At 42.2% G+C, this 21232-nt stretch overlaps 1 protein-coding gene across 3 annotated transcripts in view; it reads left to right on the forward strand.

Annotated features, from left to right (window-relative positions):
* Positions 1-21232, forward strand: part of SNX29 (sorting nexin 29) — a 627210-nt gene that overhangs the window by 559225 nt on the left and 46753 nt on the right. The gene's annotated exons all lie outside the window — the stretch shown is intronic.

Below are 21232 nucleotides of genomic sequence, written 5' to 3' on the forward strand. Positions count from 1 at the left end.
AAGACACATTTCTTACCCCCCAGGGAGCTCACAATCTAGTGGGGTAATGGGCAGACCGTTCCCCATAAATGCAACAGGGGAAAATTAAATCGAGTTTCTGTGGGAGCAAAGGGAAGAGTATATTAACTTTCTACTGCACATGACATAAGTAAAATTCAACCTTTTTAATTTAAAAAGAGGATTTATTAGCTTGTGTAGCTGAGAAGTTGAGCTCTGACTTCAGGATTGGCTGGATCCAGGAGCTCAGTGATACTATCAGAATCAGTATCTTGGCAGCCTGTTTCTCCTTTGTTCACTCAGTGTTCTGATTGTTGTCTATCTGACTATCTCTTCTCTCTGCCTGCTTTTTTCCTAAGTTGCCTTCATTCTCAGGCAGGACTCCCTCTCATGGTAAAGATGGTCACATACCTTTAAGCTTTCTTCTTATCAGCTTAGCAACTCAGGTGGAAAGAGCAAATCTCTTTCCTGTAAGTTTCCATCTCAGTGCTGATGCTCATTGGCCCAGCTTGACTCATTTACCTCTCCTGGACCAGTACAGTGACTCTGATTAGCCTGGTCATGTCTCAGTGCTAGGTCAAGCAGTGGATTCAATCCCATTTGAACCCTGTGGTCTAGAGTGAAAAAGGTCAGTTCCCCAGGGAAAGGTTATCGTTCTGTCACCAGCAGAAGATGATTTCAATCATGGGTAGCAAAACAATGAGGGGAACCACCCTGGTGGGAGAAGGGGAAGTGAGTGATACCTGACCTGAATCTTGAAGGATGAGCAGGATTCAGCTATTGAGTGGGGGGTGAAGAGGATATGGAGGGGTAGATTCCAGGCAGAGGAAACAGCACACCTGAAAGCTGAGTTCTTGGAACATCTTGACCTACTCAGACCAGTAATGCCTACTAGGCAAACTGCAAGTGCTACAAGCAGTGTGTCCATGTGGTACATTGGGAGGTGAAGCTGAAGAGCCAGTCAGGAACAGTTACCTTACATGCCCAGCTAAGGGGTTTGGATTTTTATCCTGAAAGCAAAGAGAGTGTCATGTTTTGTAAAAATAGTTTTGCCTTTTTTTAAAAAGATCACTTGAGAAGCAGTGTGGAGGGGTGACCAGTAGTAGGAGAGACCAGTCCAGAAAGAGATACAGAAGGGCCCAAATATATCAAGAGGAACATCATTCAGGCAGGCAGGCAGGCAGCAAACCTTTCTGGAGCTCCTCCTATGTTCCAGGCACTGAAGACACAACAGAGATCTAAACAGATAGGGCTCCTGTTTGCATAAGACTAGCAATTTGTAGATGGTGGGAAGGTAGGAGCCAGAAAATGTACACATAAACAAATAGATGGGTAATTTTTAATGATCTCTGAATAACATAAAAGAGATTAAAAAGAGAGATTTCACTATAGAACTGTTCCTAGAAAGAAAGTGCTATGTTATGAACCAAACAGAATGAAGTATTCAACTTGCAAATTAAAAAATACCTATTTTTGCCCATTGCTGCAAACCAAGGTGAAATTATTCAGTTCCCTTTGAAATACAAGGGTAAAAATTGACTGGAGGTAAGATGTTCAGCTGCAACAAACTATTATTTGGGCTTGATCTCTGTTACTTGAAATCAGAAGTGGCTCTGCATGCTTGGTAATAGATCTGTAGTTCATTTTGAACAGGTATATAAATCTTTTTTGCAAACTGGAAAGATGGGCCATCGAGGCAGACCTGGCATTCTGCTTAATCCTCATTCTCCTTTATCTTCTCCCCTTGCCCTCTGTTCATCCTCCCTCCTGCAGTGGGAAATCCCAGCAGAAGCTCAAGCTGGGGTTTCACACAGGCATTCTTTAAACTGGAGCAACAAATAAAAAATGGTTTTGCATTCTGCAGCATTTCCCTCAGTAATGCCATGAGCGCCCAGGCTAGTGTGGAGAGCTGTGAATCATGCCTTTCTTTGTCACTTTGGGGACCATTGCAGATGCTTCAAATTCCCTGATTTTAGAAATCATAGAACATCACTGTTTTCCCTTTTCTGGTGGGTTAGGTTTCACTGCTGTGCTGAAGGTGAACAGTGGGCATATTGATGATGCCAGCACCCAAGCAGGACAGAAGAGCTGCATCTTTTCTAGCTTCTCAGACACGTGGCCAATTATTACCTCCTGTGGGTCTCCAAAGTCTGTGTTCAGTCCCCATTGGACGGTGCCGTCAGCACCATGGACAGCTCTGCCTTGGCTCTTGTCCCTCTGCTCATTTCCCCCTCTGGATGCACATCTGAGTCCTTGACCTTTAAGCAGATCAGATGCTCAGACCACACCCCAGACCTACTGAATTAGAATCTTTAGGGGTAAAGCCCTACAATCTATTTTAGAAAGGTCCTGGGGCGATGCTGACACAGCCACTCTGTTGAACAGTGCTTGGAGACCACTGAGTTAATCAAACTCCCAAAGTTCTCAGGGAGGAAATAACTTGCTTACTGTTACACAGTGAGGTATTCATAAGGCCCTGCCTGGAATTTTGGCTATGACTCCACTTCTTTAGAACCTTAACAGGCTCCTTCACTCTCAGTCTTGTGCTGTTATGTGGAGGAGAAAAACACATGGTGGAAAATATTTTCATCAGTTGGTGCCAGGCTTTCCCACCAAAATGTGGCTTGAGAGGAATTAAATCAAGTAGGACCTCAAAGAATTATTTTTAAAATTCTTTTGCATATCTATTCTTTCCAAGCATCTTGCCACTTACAATGTGGTCTGGAGACCAACAGCATCAGCCTCACCTGAGAACTTGTTAGAAAGGCAGAATCCTACCAAATCAGAGTCTCATGTTGTACAGCCTGCTCAGGTGAGTTACACATGGAAGTCAGAGAAGCACTGCTTCGTGCCATGCTTGCATTCACTATCTGACTGGAGCCTTCCAGCAGGACTCTTTCAGCCTTGCTTACCTTGTTGCCCTCTAAGGAGGAAGAGTGCTTCTCAGGTGTCAGATTGCCAACCCTGGGCCACATCTGTCAGGGGCAGTCACCATGTGTTAAGTTGGCACCTTAGGATGTGCCTAAGTCCTATCTCGCCCTTCAGAAGCAGACAAACTCAGCCTCTCAGTGCTTTCTCTTTTTCCTATGTGATATTCCTTCATGTCCCATCAACAGGTGTGTTTAAGATGGTGATGAAAAGGTAGACATGATCACCGATCACTGTCTTCATGAGACTTTTATTGTAGCCAAAGAGACAGGCATTCAACAAGGAGATCTATAAATAAACATGCTTTCAAAGTGTGCTGTTTTTATGTAGGAGCAGTGCAGGGAGCTGTGAGAGAGCAGTGCTATTTAGCCAAAGTGTCAGGGCAGGGATGTTGAACTGAAAGATGGAGGATGTATAGGAGGAAACAGCCCAGGAAAGGCTGTGGGTGTTGCAGGTAGAGGGAATGGCAGGGGCACATGCCAGCCTGCAGCCAGTGTCTCACCAGCAAGTGGGGCCAGATGCCCTCTTTTTTCTTGACTCACATAGCTCTTCATCTCATTGCAATGGGAAGAGCCTGCTCTTGGTGAAAACACCAGGTCTGCTTTCTTCTGGGCTCAGGACTGTAGAAAACTACATGGATTTGGAACCAAAGCCCTCAGCCCAAAACCAGGTCTGACTCACTCAAGCCATGGAAATGAGAGGCAGTGGAGGACACAGGTTCTGGAGGGTATGGGGTTTGAGTCCTGGCACCAGCATGTCACCTCTCCATACCTCATCCTCAAGTATAAAGGTAATGATGTCTCCCTCTTGGCTTCTTGAGAGTTAAGTGAAGAACTGCAGCTAACAGCCTTAGGACCATGCCTAGCCCCCAGCAAGCACCAGGGCAACAGTTGGGATTTCCTGGGACTCCTGGGCAAAATGCCATTTTAATGCCACATTCCTAGCTCCCCTCTCTCACCACCATCCCAAAAATGAGTAGGGCACCATTCCCAGGCCCCTTTTACAGATGGGGAAACCTTCAGCCTATCTTCTAGCCCATGAGTTGCTGTCCTGGGGTTAGAGGAAAATAACCCTTTTATTCTCACCTACCTCTAACTGAAATATACTATCCTCTTCAAACATGACAGTAGGCAACAAACCATCATAGTATTTAGCAGTGGTATCCACAACATTGTCACTGGTAGACATCAATCACGCATGTTTTTGTATCACATTAGTTGCTGCAGATGTCTTCAAATATTATTAGAGTTCATCACTACTTTGAAATTCCAGCAGTTATTAGACCTACCACTAGATCTTCTTATTTAATGCAGCACAAAGAAGCTCTTGCACTGCTGTATTGCAGTTTTCGTAGCTGTGTTAAAATATGAGTGCTTTGCTTTCTAATCCTATGTATTTTGCCTCATGAATTTAAAGACATAGTTATGATAAGGGGCCTAATAGTCTTCTCTATTTATGACAGAGAACCTGCCAGTGCCCCTCCCCAGACCCCAGGGTTCTTCTCCCTCCGCCTCCCACCTCCCCATGCCTTGCTGAGCACCACCAAACCCACTGCCACGCTCCTCCCTCATTCCCTTCTCTTTGCCTCATTCTGTTCCTGCTCTGTGCCTTTTTGTGAAGCAGGTGCTATTGGATAAATAATTAATAGGGTAGAAAGAACATACTGGAAATAACACAGCTCATGTTTATTTTTAAGCAGCCGAGTTATAGATTCCTGCTCCAGGTGCAGTCCAGGTGAGGAAGATGTCTGGCTAAATGGAGGCACCCTGTGGCTGCTGGGAGGCTGCTGCTGCTGAACTGCTGAGCAGAAGAGTATTTTTAGATGAGCCTGTGCATGGGAGAGTTGTGGTATTGGATGGTAGGGGGCTCCCCAATGAGAAGTCTAATGAGGAAGAAGACCATGACCTGAGTAGAGGGTGAAGGATATCAAGGAGGAATCTAAATTTCCCAAAGGAACTGAGCAGAAATCCCCCCAGATTGGCTAAAGCATGAAAGAAATTTGATTTATGTGACTGAAAAGAGCAGTAATGGATGTAGCTTCAGGCATAACTGGCTCCAGGGTTCATGTGATGCCATCAAGACTTGATCTTTACCCCCTTCCCTTTCTTCATCCCTCTTTCTCTCCCTCCCTCTCTCCTTTGATTTCTTCTGTGCTGGCTTCATTCTCAGCCAAGTTTATAGTTTTTCTGGAAGTTCCCAGTTTATATCATCCTTACATCAACCCCAGCAGAAAGAGAACTTCTCTTTCTCAACAGTTTGGACAAAAGTGCTGAGATTCGATCTCATTGGTCTGCTTGGGTCACGTGCCATTGTTCTAAAAAAAAGTCCAGCTTTATTGAGATATAATTCCCACATAATTTGCCAATTTAAAGTAAACTATTTAATAGTTTTAAATATATTCAGTTATAAAACCATCACCAAAATCATTTTGAGAACATTTTATTCACACCAAAAAGAAACCCCATATCCTTGAGCAGCCACCCTCCCTCAACTCTCCCCACTCTACATCCAGCCCTAGGCAAACACTAATCAACTTTTTCTTTCTATAGATTTGCTTGTTCTAGACATTTCATATGAATAGGATCATAGAATATGTGGCACTAATCAACTTTCTATAGATTTGCCTATTCTAGACATTTCTTATAAATAAAATCATATAATGTGTGGTCTTTTGTATCTGACTTCTTTCACTTAGATAATATTTTCAAGGTTCATCCACATTGTAGCACGAATTAGAACTTCATTCTTTTTTTTTAAATTGAGACATAATTTATATACCATACAATGCAGTGGAGTTTAATATATACACACTGTGTAATCTTTTGTGACTTCATAAAAGCATAATGTTTTCAAGGTTCATCCTTTTTGTCATTATTAGTATTCCATTGAATGAATATACCACATTTTGTTTGTTAATTCATTGGTTGATAGTCATTTAAGTTATTTTAATGTCTTTAAGCTACTTTTGGCTATTTTGAATAAGTCTGTTATAAACATTTGCTTACTGGTTGTTGTGTGGATATATGTTTTCGTTTCCCTTAGGCATATATATCTAGCAGTAGAATTGCTGGGCCATATGGTAAATCTATGTTTGCCCTTTTGAAGAACTGCTAAACTTTTTCCAAAGTAGTTGCACTATTTTACATTCCCACCAGCAATGTATGGAGAGTTCTAATTTCTCTACATTCTTGGCAACACTTTTTATTATCTGTCTTTTTTATTATAGCCATCCTAGTTGTAGCAGTTTGGCATTGTTTATGAATTCCAAAAATAGATATTGGATTATGTTTGTGAACTGGTCTGTTCCTCTGGGCATGTAAGATTGTATTGGACTCAGAAGTTACACTTTTACTTGATTAAATTATGATTAAGGCTTTGATTGGGCCACGTCAGTACAACGTTGAGTCCCTGCCCCAGTCAGTAGGACAGGATGGGCAGGGACTCACAGAGAAAACTACATGGCAGAGGAGTTAGTTGGAGTTTTGGATGCTGGAGCCCCAGGAAGTAAATACATATGAGAAGAACAAAGAATAGAAACGGCTTCATAGACACAACAGACACCCCAGGAAGAGAGCCTGATAGTCTGCAGCTGACCTTGTGGAAAGAACAGAGCAGCTGAGCCCAGAGAGAGATGAGCTCCTGGAGAGAGATGAGATTTATCCCAGCCTACAGCTGAGATTAGAAGAAGCTGGAACCACAGAGCCTTCAGAGGAAAAAGAAGAAGGTTGAACCCTTGCAGAAGTCAGCAACCTTCTTTCTCCAACCCTTGGCAACAGACTTTGGTGAGGGAAGTAACTTATGCTTTATGGCCTGGTAACTATAAGCTTCTACCCCAATTAAATACCTTTTTATAGAAGCCAACTGATTTCTGGTTGGGTGACTAATATACTAGTGGATGTGAAGTATTGTCACATTGTGGTTTTGAGTTTCATTTCCTTATGACATGATTTTGACCATCTTTTCATGTGCTTTTTTACCATTGGTATAACTTCTTTGGAGAAATGTCTATTCAGATCCTTTGCCCATTTTAAAATTGGGTTATTTGTCTTTTTATTGTAGAATTATAATAGTTGTTCATATATTCTGGGTACTATTTCCTGAACAGATATATGATTTGTAGATATTTTCTCTCATGCTGTGGGTTGTCTTTTCACTTTTTTGATGGTATCCTTTGTGCCACAAAAGTTTTAAATATTAATGCATTCCACTGTATCTTTTTTTTCTTTCGCTTCTTGTGTTTTTGGTGTCATATATAAGAAATCACATGTTTTCTTCTAAGAGATTTATAGATTTATCTTTTACATTTCATTAAATGATCCTTTTTGAGTTAATTTTTGTGTATAATGTAAGGAAGAGGCCCAGTTTCATTCTTTTGCATGTGAATATCCAATTGTCCTAACACCACCATTTGTTAAAAAAAACTGTTCTTTCCCACATTGAATTGTGTTGGCATCCTTGTGGAAAATCAACTGATCATAAATGTGAAAGTTTATTTCTGACTTTCAATTTTATTTCATTGATCTATGTCTATCCTTATGCTACTACTAGTTTCACTATAGGAACTTTTGGAATAAATTTTGAAATTGGGAAGTGTGAGTCCTCCAATATTTTTCTTCCTTTTCAAATTGATTTTTAATACCCTGGGTCCCTTGAATTTCCATAAAAATTTTAGGATCAGGCCTACAATTTCTTCAAAATAAAGGAGTTGGGATTTAATATTATATATAATTTGTGTGTTTATTTTTAATTGTGACAAAGTATACATAACCTAAAAAATAATTTTAACCAATTTACATGGATAATTTGACACAAAATACTTTGAAAATACCATATAAGTGTCACCACTGTCTATTTCTAGACTATTTTCATCATCCCAAACCAAAACTCATACTCATTTAGCAATAACCTCCTATTGCTTCCTCTCTCTCCACTCCTGATAACCATGTTTCTGCTTTCTGTCTCTATGAATTTACTTATTCAAGTATTTCATATTTTAAAAACCATACATCAGTTTTCCTTTTGTGTCTGTCTTATTTTCTCAATTTGATATGTTCAAAGTTCATCCATGTTGTAACACATTCCAACACTTTGCACAACTGAATAGTCCATTATATGTATATACCACAATTTGTTTATCCATTCATCTGTTGATAGACTTGGGTTGCTTCTACCTTTTTGTGAATAGTGCTGTGATGAACATTGGTGTCCAAATATCTGTCCAAGTCCTTGCTTTCAGTTCTTTGAAGTATATACCTAAGAGTAGAATTGCTGGGTTACATGTTAATTCCATGTCTAACTTTCTGAGGAACTACCAACATGTTTTCGCCAACATGTTTGCACCATTTTACATTGCCACCAAAAATGTACGAAGGTTCCTATTTCTGCACATCCTTTCTAACACTTTTATTTTCAGGCTTTCTTTTTTAAATAGTAGCTATAATAGTGGATGCAAAGTAGTATCTCAATTTTAATTTGCATTTGTTTACTGGATCATGATGTTGAGCATCTTTTCATATACTTATTGGCCATTCTTTGGAGAAATATCTATTCAAACTTGGTCCATTTTTAAATTGGGTTGTTTGCTTTTTTGTTGTTGAGTTGTAGGAATTCTTTATATATTCTGGATGTTCAACCCTTATTTGATATACGGTTTCCAGATATTTTATCCTATTATATAGGTTGTCTTTTCACTTTCTTGATGATGTCCTTTGATACCCAAAGTTTTTAATTTAACCTTGATTTTATCTATTTTTTATCTTGTTGCTTGTGCTTTTGGTATAAAATCTAAAAATTCATTGCCTACTACAAGATCCTAAAGATATTTGCATGTTTTCTTCTAAGAGTTTTACAAGAAAGCTAAATATAAGAGCTAATAGCTAATAATATTAGCTCTTATATTTAGGTCATAGATCCATTTTGAATTAATTTTTGTGTATGGTGAGAGAGAGGGAGTCCACATTCTTTCATTTGCATACAGAGTCCCAGTTGTCACAGCACCATTTGTTGAAGAGACAATTCTTTCTCATTGAATGGACTTGATATCCTTGTCAAGAAGCTTCTGATCACAGATGTATGAATTTTCCTCTGGACTCTCAATTCTATTCCATTGGTCAATAAGTCTGTCCTTATTGTGGCAGTTGAGATCATTTTATGAATCCCAAACAGAGAAAGATTATGTTTGTAAACTAATCTATTCCTCTAGGTGTGATACCCTTAGCATTAAATTTAGCTGAGATATCTTTGATTAGATTACTGTTAAGATTAGAGTGTTTGATTTGACTACTTCAGAGGGTACTCAGGTTGAGTCCCCACCCTCTTGCTGGGTCTGATATAAACAGACACTCACTCAAGAAGACAAACAAGAAGAGAGAATTTTGTCATTTTTCACCCTGCCATGTGACAGCAGAAAGGAAAAGACTCAAATAGCTAAAGCCCGGGGGAGAAATGGACCATTTGCCTGATATTTAATATTGTTAAATGCCTTATGTGTTCAATTGAGACAATCACGTGTTTTTTTCCTACTCTGTTCTATTAATGTGGTATATTATACTGCTTGATTTTTTTATGCTGAGCTATCCTTGCATTTCTAGAATAAATCCCACTTGGTGATGGTAAATAATCCTTTAAAAATACTATTGAATTCAGATGGAAAGTATTTTGTTGAGATCGTGATTTTCTTTTCTTGTGCTGTTGTTTTTTGTTTATTTATTTATTTTTCTCTGATTTTGGTGCCAGTTATGGCCTCATAGAAAGAGTTAGGAAATAATCCCTCCTCTTCAGTTTTTTGTGTGTTTGGTTCTTTTTTTTGAAGAGTTTGAGAAGGATTGGTATTAAGTCTTCTTTAAATGTTTTGTAGAATTCAGCAGTAAAGGCATCCAGTCCTGGGCTTTTCTTTGTTGGGAGGTTTGTCATCATTGATTCAATTTTTTAACCTGTTCTTGTTAAGTCTGTTGAGATTTTCTATTTCTTCTTGCATCAGATTAGGTAATTTGTCCATTTCATCTAGTTTTCTAATTTATTGACACATAATTGTTCATGGTAACTTCTTATAATACTTTTTCTTTCTCTTAGATTGGTAGTAATATCCCCACTTTCATTTTAGTTATTTATGTCTTCTCTCTCTTTCTTTGTCAGTCTGGTTAAAGATTTGTCAATATTATTGATGGTTTCAAAAACTCAACTTTTGGTTTCATTGATTTTCTCTATTGTTTTGCTATTCTCTTTTATTTATCTGTCTTGAATCTTTACAATTTTCTTTTTCTAGCTTTGGGTTTAGTTTGCCCTTCTTGTTCTAGTTTTTTTTAGGTATGAAATTAGGTTATTGATTTATGATCTTTCTTCATTTTTACACTTGATCTTAGCCAAAAGAATGAGAAGGAACTTTTCTATTTTTTAAATGTAGTCATTAAGAGCTTTAAATTTCCATCTGAGCATGTTTGAATATGTTATGTTTTCATTTGTCCCTTGTGATTTCTTCTTTGACCCATTGGCTGTTTAATAGTGTGTTAATTTCCACATATCTGTAAATTTTCTTATTTTCCTGCTATTATTGATTTCTAACTTTATTCCTTTGTCCAAGAACATATCTTGTATGATTTCAATATTTTTAAATTTACTGCGATTTGGTTTATTACCTAACATATATGACTTACCTTGGAAGATGATCCATGTGTACTTTAGAAGAGTATGTACTCCACTGTTGTTGTTCTATTATAGCCATTGATCTAATTGGTTGATAGTGTTGCTCAAGTCCTCTATTTCCTTATTGATCTTCTGCCTAGATGTTCTATCAATGTTTGAAAATGATGTTTTCCAACTGTCATTTAAAACTACCTATTTCTCCCTTCAGTTCTGCAAATTTTGTTTCATATATTTTGGGTCTCTGTTGTGATGTGCATGCTTATAATCATTATATCTTCTTACTGTATTGAAACTTTTTCAATATATAATATCCTTTGTTTCTTATAATCTTTGTTGATTAAAGCTCTGTTTTCTCTGACAATAATATAGTTACTCCAGCTCTCTTTTAATTACTGCTTACATAGAACATCTTTTTTCCACTTTTTTTCTCTCATCCTCTGTCTTTGTACCTGAAGTGAGTCTCTTGTAGACAACATATCAATGAATCATGCTTTTTCATCCATTCTGCCAATCTTTGCCTTTTAATAGGAGAGTTTAATCCATGTAAATTTAAGATAATCTCTGAGAAGGCAGTATTTATTTCTGCCATTTAGCTATTTGTTTTCCATATAGCTTGTGTGTTTTTTCCTCAATTACTTCATTACTGCCTTTTTGCATCTAGTTGCTTTTTCCATAGTGTACCATTTGATTCCCTTCTTTCCTTTTCTCTATACTTTTTAGTTATTTTCTTGGTGGTTATTTTTGAAATTAACATCTTAACCTAATAAACTGGTTAAACTTGTAGTAACATAGTTTCAGTAGTATACAAACTCTCTACTATTATATATCCCTGATCCTCCCCTTTAAATTGTTATTGTCTCAGATTACATCTTTTTACATTGTATGCCTATTAACAGATTTATACTGTTATTTTATACATTTATCTGTTAAGTCATATGGGTGGGGGGAGTTACAAACTAAAAATACAATAATACAGAATTTTATATTTTTATATATAGTTACATTTACCAATATTCTTTATTTATTTGTATGGCTTTGAGTTACTGCCTACTGTCCTTTTATTTTAGCTTGAAGAACTCCCTGTAGCATTTCTCATAGGACAGATCATTGAGTAATGAAGTCTTTCAGTTTTTGTTCATCTATAAATGTCATAATCTCTCTTTTGTTTTTGAAAAAAGATTTTACCAGATAAGGAATTTTTGGTTCAGTTTTTTTTCTTTAAGGACCTTAAATATGCCATCCCACTATCTTTTGGCCTCCATGCTTTCTGATGGGAAATCCACTGTTAATTTTATTGGAGATCCATTATAAGAGACAAATGGCTTCTCTCTTGCTACTTTGGATTTTCACACTTTTGCTATAATGTGTCTTGGTATAGTTCTCTTAGAGTCTATCTGGCTTGGAGTTTGTTGAGTTCCCTGGATATGTTCATGTCTTTCATCAGATTTGGAAAGTTTGGGACCATTATTTCTTCAAATACTTCTTATACTCCTCTTTCTTGTCCTTCTGGTTCCCCAATGATGCTTTTGTTTTATGTTTGTTGGTGTCCCGCAGGTCCCTCAGACTCTGTCATTTTTTTTTCATGATTTTTTTCCTTCTGTTACAGTGGATTATTACAGTAGTCTTGTCTTCAAGATTACTGATCCCTCTGACTATTGAAGTCTGCAGTTGAATCCATATAATGAGTTTTTTCATTTCATTTACTATACTTTGAGCCTCCAGAATTTCTCTTTGGTTCCTTTTTTTATCATTTTCTCTCTCTGTAATTTGTTCAAATCCTAATTTCCTTTCATTCTTTACATATAACTTCCTTTAGCTAACTGAACGTATTTGAGACAATTGATATAAAGTCATTGACTAATCATTCCAATGTTAGACCTTCCTCAGAGATGGTTTCTGGCAAGTTCTTTTTTTCCCTGTGAATGGCCCATACTTTCCTGTTGCTTTGTGTGTTTTGTAGATTATTATTGAGTACTGTACTGGACATTTTGGAGAATTAGATCCTTATAGTCCACCCTGGCACCAGCAAGCTGCACCAGGAGCCCAGGTTGCAGTTTTCACTGCTGCCTGTCACACTGCTGGGGGATGGGGGATGGTTGTGGCTACACAGTGTTAGAAATTCTACAATATTTACCACAACTTACCAGCCTCTTCCTCCATCTCTTCCCTGGATGTCTGAATAGTGTTCTTCTTGATTCAAGAATTTCAAAATGGTTGATTCAGATAGATTCTGCCAGTTGAGTGACAGGTTGTTTTGGTGAAGGGACTGATTCTTGGAGCTTCCTACTTTGCCATCCTCCCACAATCCTCCCCCTGGCAGCTAGACTCTTGATAGGGATTATGTTGAACCTGTAGATCAATTTGACAAGTATTGCCATCTTACTAACATTATCCTGCCATCCAAGAACATGGGATATCTTTCCTTTTATTTATGTCTTTTTAAATTTAACAATGTTTCACAGTTTTCAGAGTACAGATTTTATACTTTTGTTCATGTGCCTATTTTTGAGTCTACCACTGTGGCAAGGGTGATAGAACATCTAGGGGATGACTCTAACTCATGTTCCTGCAAATGGAGGGTGTTAGCCTTTCCCCAGCTATGTGGAATGGGAGATCTTGGTCTCAGATCTCAGAATGGGAGACACAGAGGATTATTATGATGCTCTTTGCAGAGGCATGGAGGGACCTGGGCAGCAAATGTAGAAAAAGAAAAGAAAAGATGTCAAATATCTATTGCTACAATTGTAGCTTCATTAAAGGCTTCTTAAGTAATATGGAGGCAATAGAGTCTAGTTTAAAAGGCTATTGTCCATTTAATTACCCCATAAAAGAAGAAGTGAAAATAAATCATTGACATGGCTAGCATCTAGTAAACAGTGATTTCTTAGACATTTATGCCTAGTAAAACTAGCAGGTTATGGACTTAAGATTAGGCAGGTTTAAGAGCATCCTCTCTGGTCAGCAAATGGTAATGAAGATTTAGCTTGGGAAACAGGATCTCCCTGTCTGGAAACTCCATAATAACCTCATATCCCTCCCAACCCACTGGATCCTTCTCATTCTTCAGGTCTCTTTCCATCCTTATCACAGCATGTACCTCACTACCTTCTAATTAACACTCAATTTGCATCAATTTGTCTGACAAAGCTTTGAACCAGAGAGCAAAGACCACATCTTATGCACTTACCCGCTCAGTGGGGGTAATTATTGTACTGAACCCATGCATTACTATGAGGATAAATGACCTCGTGAACATGGTTATAATAGTAATGGTAAGAGCTTAACAGGTACTGAGTGCTTACTCTATGCCAGACACTATGGCTACTATTATTATCCCTCTTTTAAAGATTGTAAAACTGGAATATTTTTCTAAGGCCACAGACCTGGGAATTAGTGGAGCCAGGATTTAAACCCAGATGGGCTGGCTTTCCAGCTCACATTCTTTACCACCAAATCAAAGCATTTAGCACAGTGCCTGGCATAGAGATAAATGTTAGGTGCTGTTTGTAGTCATAGAAAGATGATCTTTACTGGTGTCCAGCATTGCTGTTATTTGTGTGCTGGCTTCCTTGTCCCAAGTCTGAGCAATCATTGTCTAGTGTAAAAGAGAATCCTCTACCTCCTTCCATTCTCAATATGTATGAGTTGGGGTAGAGCTAGGTGCTGTAAGAAATATAAACCACAAACTCTTTATTTCTTATCAATGTTATTGTCTAGTACAGATGTTTGTGGCCTGCACGTGACTTATTCATGGGTCTGATCTCTTTCCATCTTCTGAGTTTACCATCCCCTAGATCAGTATTTAGGAAACTTCTCCTGTAAAGGCCCAGAAGGTAAAAATGTTCAGCTTTGCAAGCCACTCGACTCTGCCATTGTAGTGCCATTGTACTCTGCCGTTGTAGTGCAAGAGCAGCCATAGAGAACACATGAATGAATGGATGTGGCTGTGTTCCTATAAAACTTTATTTACAAAAATAGGATATGAGCCAGATTTGGCCCATGAGCCACTGTTTGCTGACCCTTAGACCTGGGAATAATCATCACCAGTGGGCAGAGAGGCGAAAGGAGAGTATGAAGTAGATACAGCCACCCTTTAATGCCTTGGTCAGAAGTAAAGCATCACTTCTACTTACATTTGATTGGCAAGAACAGTTCATTGACCTCACCTGGATGCAAAGGGAGCTGGGAAATGCGGCCTATGGCTGAGCAACTACTTTTCACTACAGCTGCCCTCTGGAAGGGGAGCACACATTGGGGTGCCAGCCAGCTGGCTGTCTCTGCCATAGCCCCTTGAGGCAGTTCCCCATGCTGTAATGAGTAGACAGAGAATGTTACAAGCGCCCAGCATTGAGAAACACCTTGCCTATTTTCATTACCTTGTTTGGATTGTTGTAATTTTACCTGTATCATATACTCACTTTTTCCTCAAACATTAAGTACTTTTCATAGAATTGCTTCTTGGACACCAGCTGACTCAACAATTTAGGAATATTTAGTGCCGCCATCATCTCATAGAAGGAGTGCCAGGCTGGGTGTTGGAAGAAATATTCAGGTTTTTCTTTTGTAAGACTGGGCATTGGCTCACATTTTAATTTGACTTCATTCGTTTAATTTCAGCAATGGCACCCTCTTGGGATCAATATACTAGGTGGATTCTGAAGTCAGATGGGCCAGGATTTGACTTCTGCTTCCATTGCTCACTGGATGTTTGACCTTGGACAAGTGCTTAACCTTTGTAAAATAGGTTTAATACTAGTGTCCACCACTTAGGAGGCGAGGATAAACAAGATAACATATGGAAGGTGTTTTTAACACTGAGTAAGCTTTCAATTAGTGGCAGCTCTTATTCTCAGCAATATCATCAATCATCATCCCCAATCCTTTAACCAGATGAAAGGGGAGTCACTTGGTAGAAACAGGGCCTCCCCTTATCTCACAGATGTGACCCCCACCTGAGACACTTCTGGGGATCCCTGGGACCCTACAGAAATCTCCTCTGAAAACCCCTAAATTCTATGAGTTCAAAAGTCCCTTCTGGTCCTAGGAGTCCTGGATTTGACTCTTGGCCACCAGGCAAGTCTGTGCCTCTGTGGCTCCACCTGTACAGTGAAGTTGATAAGACCTGTGCTGCCACTGGGGCTAGAGGGGAGAGGGATAGAGTAAATTATGAGGGAATACCGAGAGAAGCAGAAGGAGGGGGAATAAGGGAACCCCAAGTTCTCTGCAGCACTTCCTGCAGAGAGAGAGGTGGGAGAGGCGCACCAGCCATCAACTGCGCCCCCATCCCCGCCCTGGGAACTGACACATGGCACCTCTGCTTCCTGCCCACTGCCCAGAACTAGTCCTACAACCCCAGCCTAATTGTGGAGATTCCTGAGAAATGGAGAGGAGCGTAGAGATATCTGTGAACACTGGCTTTCTGTGTTGTTGTCTTGTTCCCCACTGTGTCCCAGCTCCTAGCCCAGTGCCAGGCACATCGTGCTGGTTGCATACGTGGATGACTACAGCTTGCATGCTCTCATTTTACAGATGAAGAAACCTTGACCCTGAGTTGGGACGTATCTTGCTTCCAGCTAGAGTGCTTCCTATTTACCTCTGATTTTATTTTTGCTTTCCTTCTTATGGGAAAACTCCAGAGACAGGGTCCAAGGTAAGTAAAGATCCCAGGTGGAACTTGAAAGTAGTCCCTTTACCTACCCTGCTCCATCTCCTCCTTTGGCTTGTATTAAACTCAAAGTTTCCAGAAAGCAGGGCTCCAGTGCTCTTCTCCCATCCTCCACATCCAGCTTGGCACCACGGACAAGGTTAAGAGCACAGTCAAGGATTTTGAATTAAATGGAGCTTGTGTTAACTTCCACTGTATAAACAAAGGGACAAGGTGGGACAATGGAGTTGGATGGACCTGAGCTCAAATTCTAGTTCTGATACTCACTAGCATGACCACAAACAAGTTCATTTGTCTCTCTGAGTCTCAGTGTCATCTGTAAAACGGAGGTGCTGCCCCCTCCCTCAGAAGAGATTTTTGAGCATTAAATGAATTGCCGTGTCTGAACGTCTGGCCCCTGGCAGGTGTGGTGATGGTATGTCAGGAGCAGTTAGAGTCCAAGTCAAGAATCCTGAGACATAGCCTTGTAGTCTAGCCCAGTGGCACTGGAGGGAGTGCTGGGCTCACCCTACAGTGGGCATCTGGATTGTTTCTGCATAGCTGCACTTAGCCTTCAGGAGCCTGGGCCCTCCCCACACTCTCAGCAGCCCTGGGAAGTGGATTGTTGACAGTGGGGCAGCACCAGGCTTGCAGAGACAAGCTTTGGATGACCTATTGACTTTTCTCTGTTGCTTCTTGATGGCCTGCTAATATGTTTGTTTGGACTTCATCATGATATCCCAGCATTTGAATTAGTTGCTGACTGATTTGAGAATTGAGAGATTTCACCTAGCAACCCAGATTTGCAGCTTCCCTTCAAAGGTGGGAAGAGCTGGTGCCAGCAGCTCCCCTTCCCTCATAGCAGTGATCTGCTGGAGCGATCTGCTCCGCCAGCATTCCCAGCATCCCCTGTGTCCTGTACCTTATTCCTTTATCCTGCCCTTGGCCCCTGGCGGGTCATGAGCTTGCAACCCCTGGCCATTGCAGTGGTGGGAGGGCCTTTGGGGAGTTCTGCTTCACTCCTGGTCACTTTTCTCTCCACTTGCTCCAGGGAGGGATGTACACAACCCCACCTCTCTTCCCTGGCTTTGAAGGGTGCCTGTTGCTCCCAGCCTTGTCCAACCTGAAAGGAGCCTTCCTTGAGGGCACAACAGCTTGGCAGAGTGAAAGGCAGATGGGCTTTGGGGTCACTTCCAATCCAGGTTCTGCGGTTCCTTGGCTGTGTAGTCATGGGCACAGGACTTCTTTGAGCCTCATCTGTGAAATGTTGTTCGAGTTAGAAACAGTACTCCTAAGTGCCTCCACTCGGGGCCTGCCGTTTAGCACAGCACTTTGCCTCCATTGTGCCTCTCTGTGCCCACCCAGGCACTTCAGCCTGTGGCATCCGGCAGTTAAGAATTTATACTGATTGTAGAGGCTACAATTAAGTCACTTAGAGATGGTCCCACATAATGTTGCTGCCATCGCTGTTAAAACCTTTGAGAATCTCTCAACCATCCCCCCTGTGACCATCACACTTCCAGTGGTCTGTGAACTGATGAGGGGCATCGGGAGGGGGCTCGCCTGCTGGTAGTGAGGCGCTGGCAGTGTGGGCACCATCTGCACGCGGCAGCCCCCTCGCTGAGCCGCAGCCAGCACAGCCACCAGGATCAGTCATGGGGCTGGGGGTGGGGGGAGCAGGCCCTACAGAGCCGCGGGGATAAGTGGAACATGTATGAGAGTACTCGGAATTGCAGGTTGTGATTTTACAGTTCCAGCTTGGCCTCTGGAATTGTTGGGCTTGAAATCTTTTTCAGGGCGAGATGAATCTGAGCCCAAACGCCTCTGCTTGGGGGAGAAGGGAGCTAATGGTGGTCCCCATCACTGGGGACTCTTACGCCCTGTTATTATATGTTCTTTCTTATCTCCATCACCCTCCCAGCTTCCCCCCTGCCCCAAGCAGCCCCCCCTCCAGTGGTTTGGCATACATCTGTGAATTGGTGTGCGTCCTTTTAGAATATGCTGTTGTATTAATCAGCCAAAGGGATGCTGATGCAAAGTACCAGTAATCTGTTGGCTTTTATAAAAGGTATTTATTGGGGGTAAAGGCTTATAGTTACAAGGCCCTAAAGAGTCCAACTCAAGGCTGCTTTCTCACCAAAGTCAGTTGCCACATGTTGAAGCAGGATGGTCTCTGATCTCTGCCTGGCCTCTCCCTCCTGGGCTTCCTCTTGCTCCTGGCAGTGTACCTGACCCTCGGGCTTTCTACATCAGGCAAATGGCTCAGCTCTGCCTGGCCTTAGCTGTTTGAGCCTTCTCCTTTCTGTCACATGGCAAAGTTCTCTCCTCTTCTCCGTCTGTCTTCTTGAGTGAGTGCCCGTTTATATCAGCCCTCGAAGGGGGGTGGGGACTCAACCCAAGTCACACCTACTTTTTTGCCATATTTCACTTTTCTCATAATAAAGTAAAAAAAATAAAATCACCATCGTGGAAGAGAATACAGCCATCCAAGAACTGTTCTGAGACCTTCCCTGCCCCACTCCTCTCTGAGGAGTCATGTGTGTTGTGCCTCTCAGTAAGAGACCTGAGGAAAACCGTTGCCTGCACTGAGGAAAGAGCTTGGAAGGCGGCCATCCCTGCCTGCCCTGGGCCAAGGTGACAGCTTCCTTCTCTTCACACAGCAGTTGGCTTCTGGAAAGCCGACCCGGAAATAGACGTGCTGTGAGCTGAATTACGTCTTGAGTGGTTTGGAAAAGCTTGCAGTTTGGGTGAACTCCAGTTGAAGGCCGTCTTCCCGTGAGGGAGCCTGTAGCCCCTTGCCAGTCGCAGACCAGGAGCGCCCTCGGCTCCCTCGCTGGTTCTTACCCATTCTGAGCCTCACTTCCCAACCTTAGGTTCCCTGTCAGGATCCAGCGCAAGGGAAACACTGAGCACAGAGCCTGGCACTAAGTGGGGATTGACAAGGTCTGTTTCTTACTACAAAGAGCTCAGGTAAAAATTTCTCTGATGTCACGTTCAGCTTGTGGATATGCTGGATTTTCTGGGGGCGGGACGTGCCTGGGGTTTTCAGGACCAGCTATACCCTCATCCTGACCCGAGAGGCGCACTGCGCACGCCTCCTCGGGGAGGTGGGCGGGGAAGGTCTCGGGACAGGTCACGACAACTGTATTCTTTTCCACAACTGTGATTTTATTTTATACTTTTTCTGTTATGAAGAAATTTAAATATGGCAAAAAAGCCGAGCAAATCATGTCACGAAGCCCCATATTCTTTCATGTAATTCGGTATTAATCTTTTCCATATCCGTTTAATCATGTTTACTTTTTGCTAAGGTATTTTAAGGTAAATTATATCACCACATTTCACCCCGAAATACTTCAGTGTGTATCTCTTAAAACCTAAGGATGCTTTCCTATATAATCACAAAATCCCATTACCACTTCTTACAAGAGCGAGCACAGGGAATCTTTGGGATTCCTCTCCGCCAAGTCACCCACACCCCTGGGCTGGTCAGGTGACCCTGTGCAGGTGGGACTCATCTGTGGGTCCTCTGGCCTTCCTCCTGGGGGTCTTCACTTCCTGGGGCCCCATAGCCCAGCCCACCCCTCAGGCCATGCGCACAGCCATCCTCTGTCCTTCCTGGCTGCTCTGGAGTGTTTGAGCACCACCCTCAGACAAAGAAAGCCTCTGGAGTCCTCCCAGGGCTGAGGGACTCCCTTCCCTGCCGGAGGCAGAGCTTCACTGGCGGCCCTCGAGGGGCTTCTCATGCAGATGGGCAGCTCAGCCCGATAGCTCCATTCGAGCTAACTTGGAGTATAACTTCCCGAGATGTTGCTTCAAGATGAGTGGGGACTTCGAGAGCCAGGAGCAGCCCCCAGTCCTCAGGGCGCTGCAGGGTCCGGGTTGGCTCCTGTGCCCGACGCCTCCCTCTGTGCCACACGCTCGAGGTCCTGGCTGCTGGCTTTGGCCTGCACAGGTGGCAGAGTTGCTTCACGTGCTGCCAGCCCTCTGGGAAGGTCCCACTGAGGCAGCTCAGCAGCCCGCAGCCTGACTTTGGCAGGAAGACCTTGCTGTGCCCTTAGGGCTGAGGACCCCTGGGGGCAGCCCATGCTCCAGGTTTCTTCATCCCTTCTAGTGCTTAAGGGAACTGGCCTGATAAAATTCAAGATGCCCTGCTAAATTTGAATCCCAAGTAAACAAGGAATAACTTTTTAGTAAAGTATGTCCAAAATAAAGTTTAATTGCCTGGGCCATACATGTGCTGAAACATCATTCATTTTAGATGATCAATCTGCAACCCCAGCTTAGAGGGACCATGCACTGGTGTGTTCTGAGAAGCAGCCGCTGATCTTTTGAGTTCTTGTGACTATTCCACTCAACAAGTTCTTACTGAGCCCACGCCTTGGGCTGGCTCTGGGCTGGCTCAGGGGAGCTGCAGGCCTCCGTTTCCTCATTCCTTAGGAGAGATGCATCAGGGCTTCCCTTCTCACATCCTTCTGGGGAGGAAGCAGGTCTCTTCCTCCCACCACCCTCTCTCCGTTCTTCCCCTTGTTGACTCCACTGGGCCCTTAGGCCTGAAGGAGCATCATTGCTTCAGACAATGTTCCACTCCCACACTGGCCAATGTTTCTTGGCTGTAAGCTAGGGCCCACCAGTTTGTATGCACCAGATGTTTACTAACAGGTCCAGCCACATAATTTGGGGGACCTAGAGCAACATGAAAATCCAGGGTGCCTTATTCCAAAATTATTGAGAATTTCAGGATGGCGACAGCAGCCCATTCAACCAAATGTGGAGCCCTCTGCCACTGCGCAGGTCACACACCCATGAGGCCAGGAAGGGCCAAGCAGACGGGTGAGCAAGGTGAGGGGGGCTGGGGCTGGTGCGGCCTGCCCGGCCTTGGGCGCCTGCACCTGCTTTGGGGAATGCTCTGCACAGCCCCCACCTCCTGTGGCCCAGGGTGGAGCCGTGGGGTCACGGCTCCTAGTGTTTCAAGAGAAGGTGGGAATTTGTCTCTTAATAAAAAGCTCTTTCTTAAACAGT

Source organism: Dasypus novemcinctus, chromosome 23 (genome assembly GCF_030445035.2).
Source record: "Dasypus novemcinctus isolate mDasNov1 chromosome 23, mDasNov1.1.hap2, whole genome shotgun sequence".
Taxonomy (NCBI): Eukaryota; Metazoa; Chordata; class Mammalia; order Cingulata; family Dasypodidae; genus Dasypus; species Dasypus novemcinctus.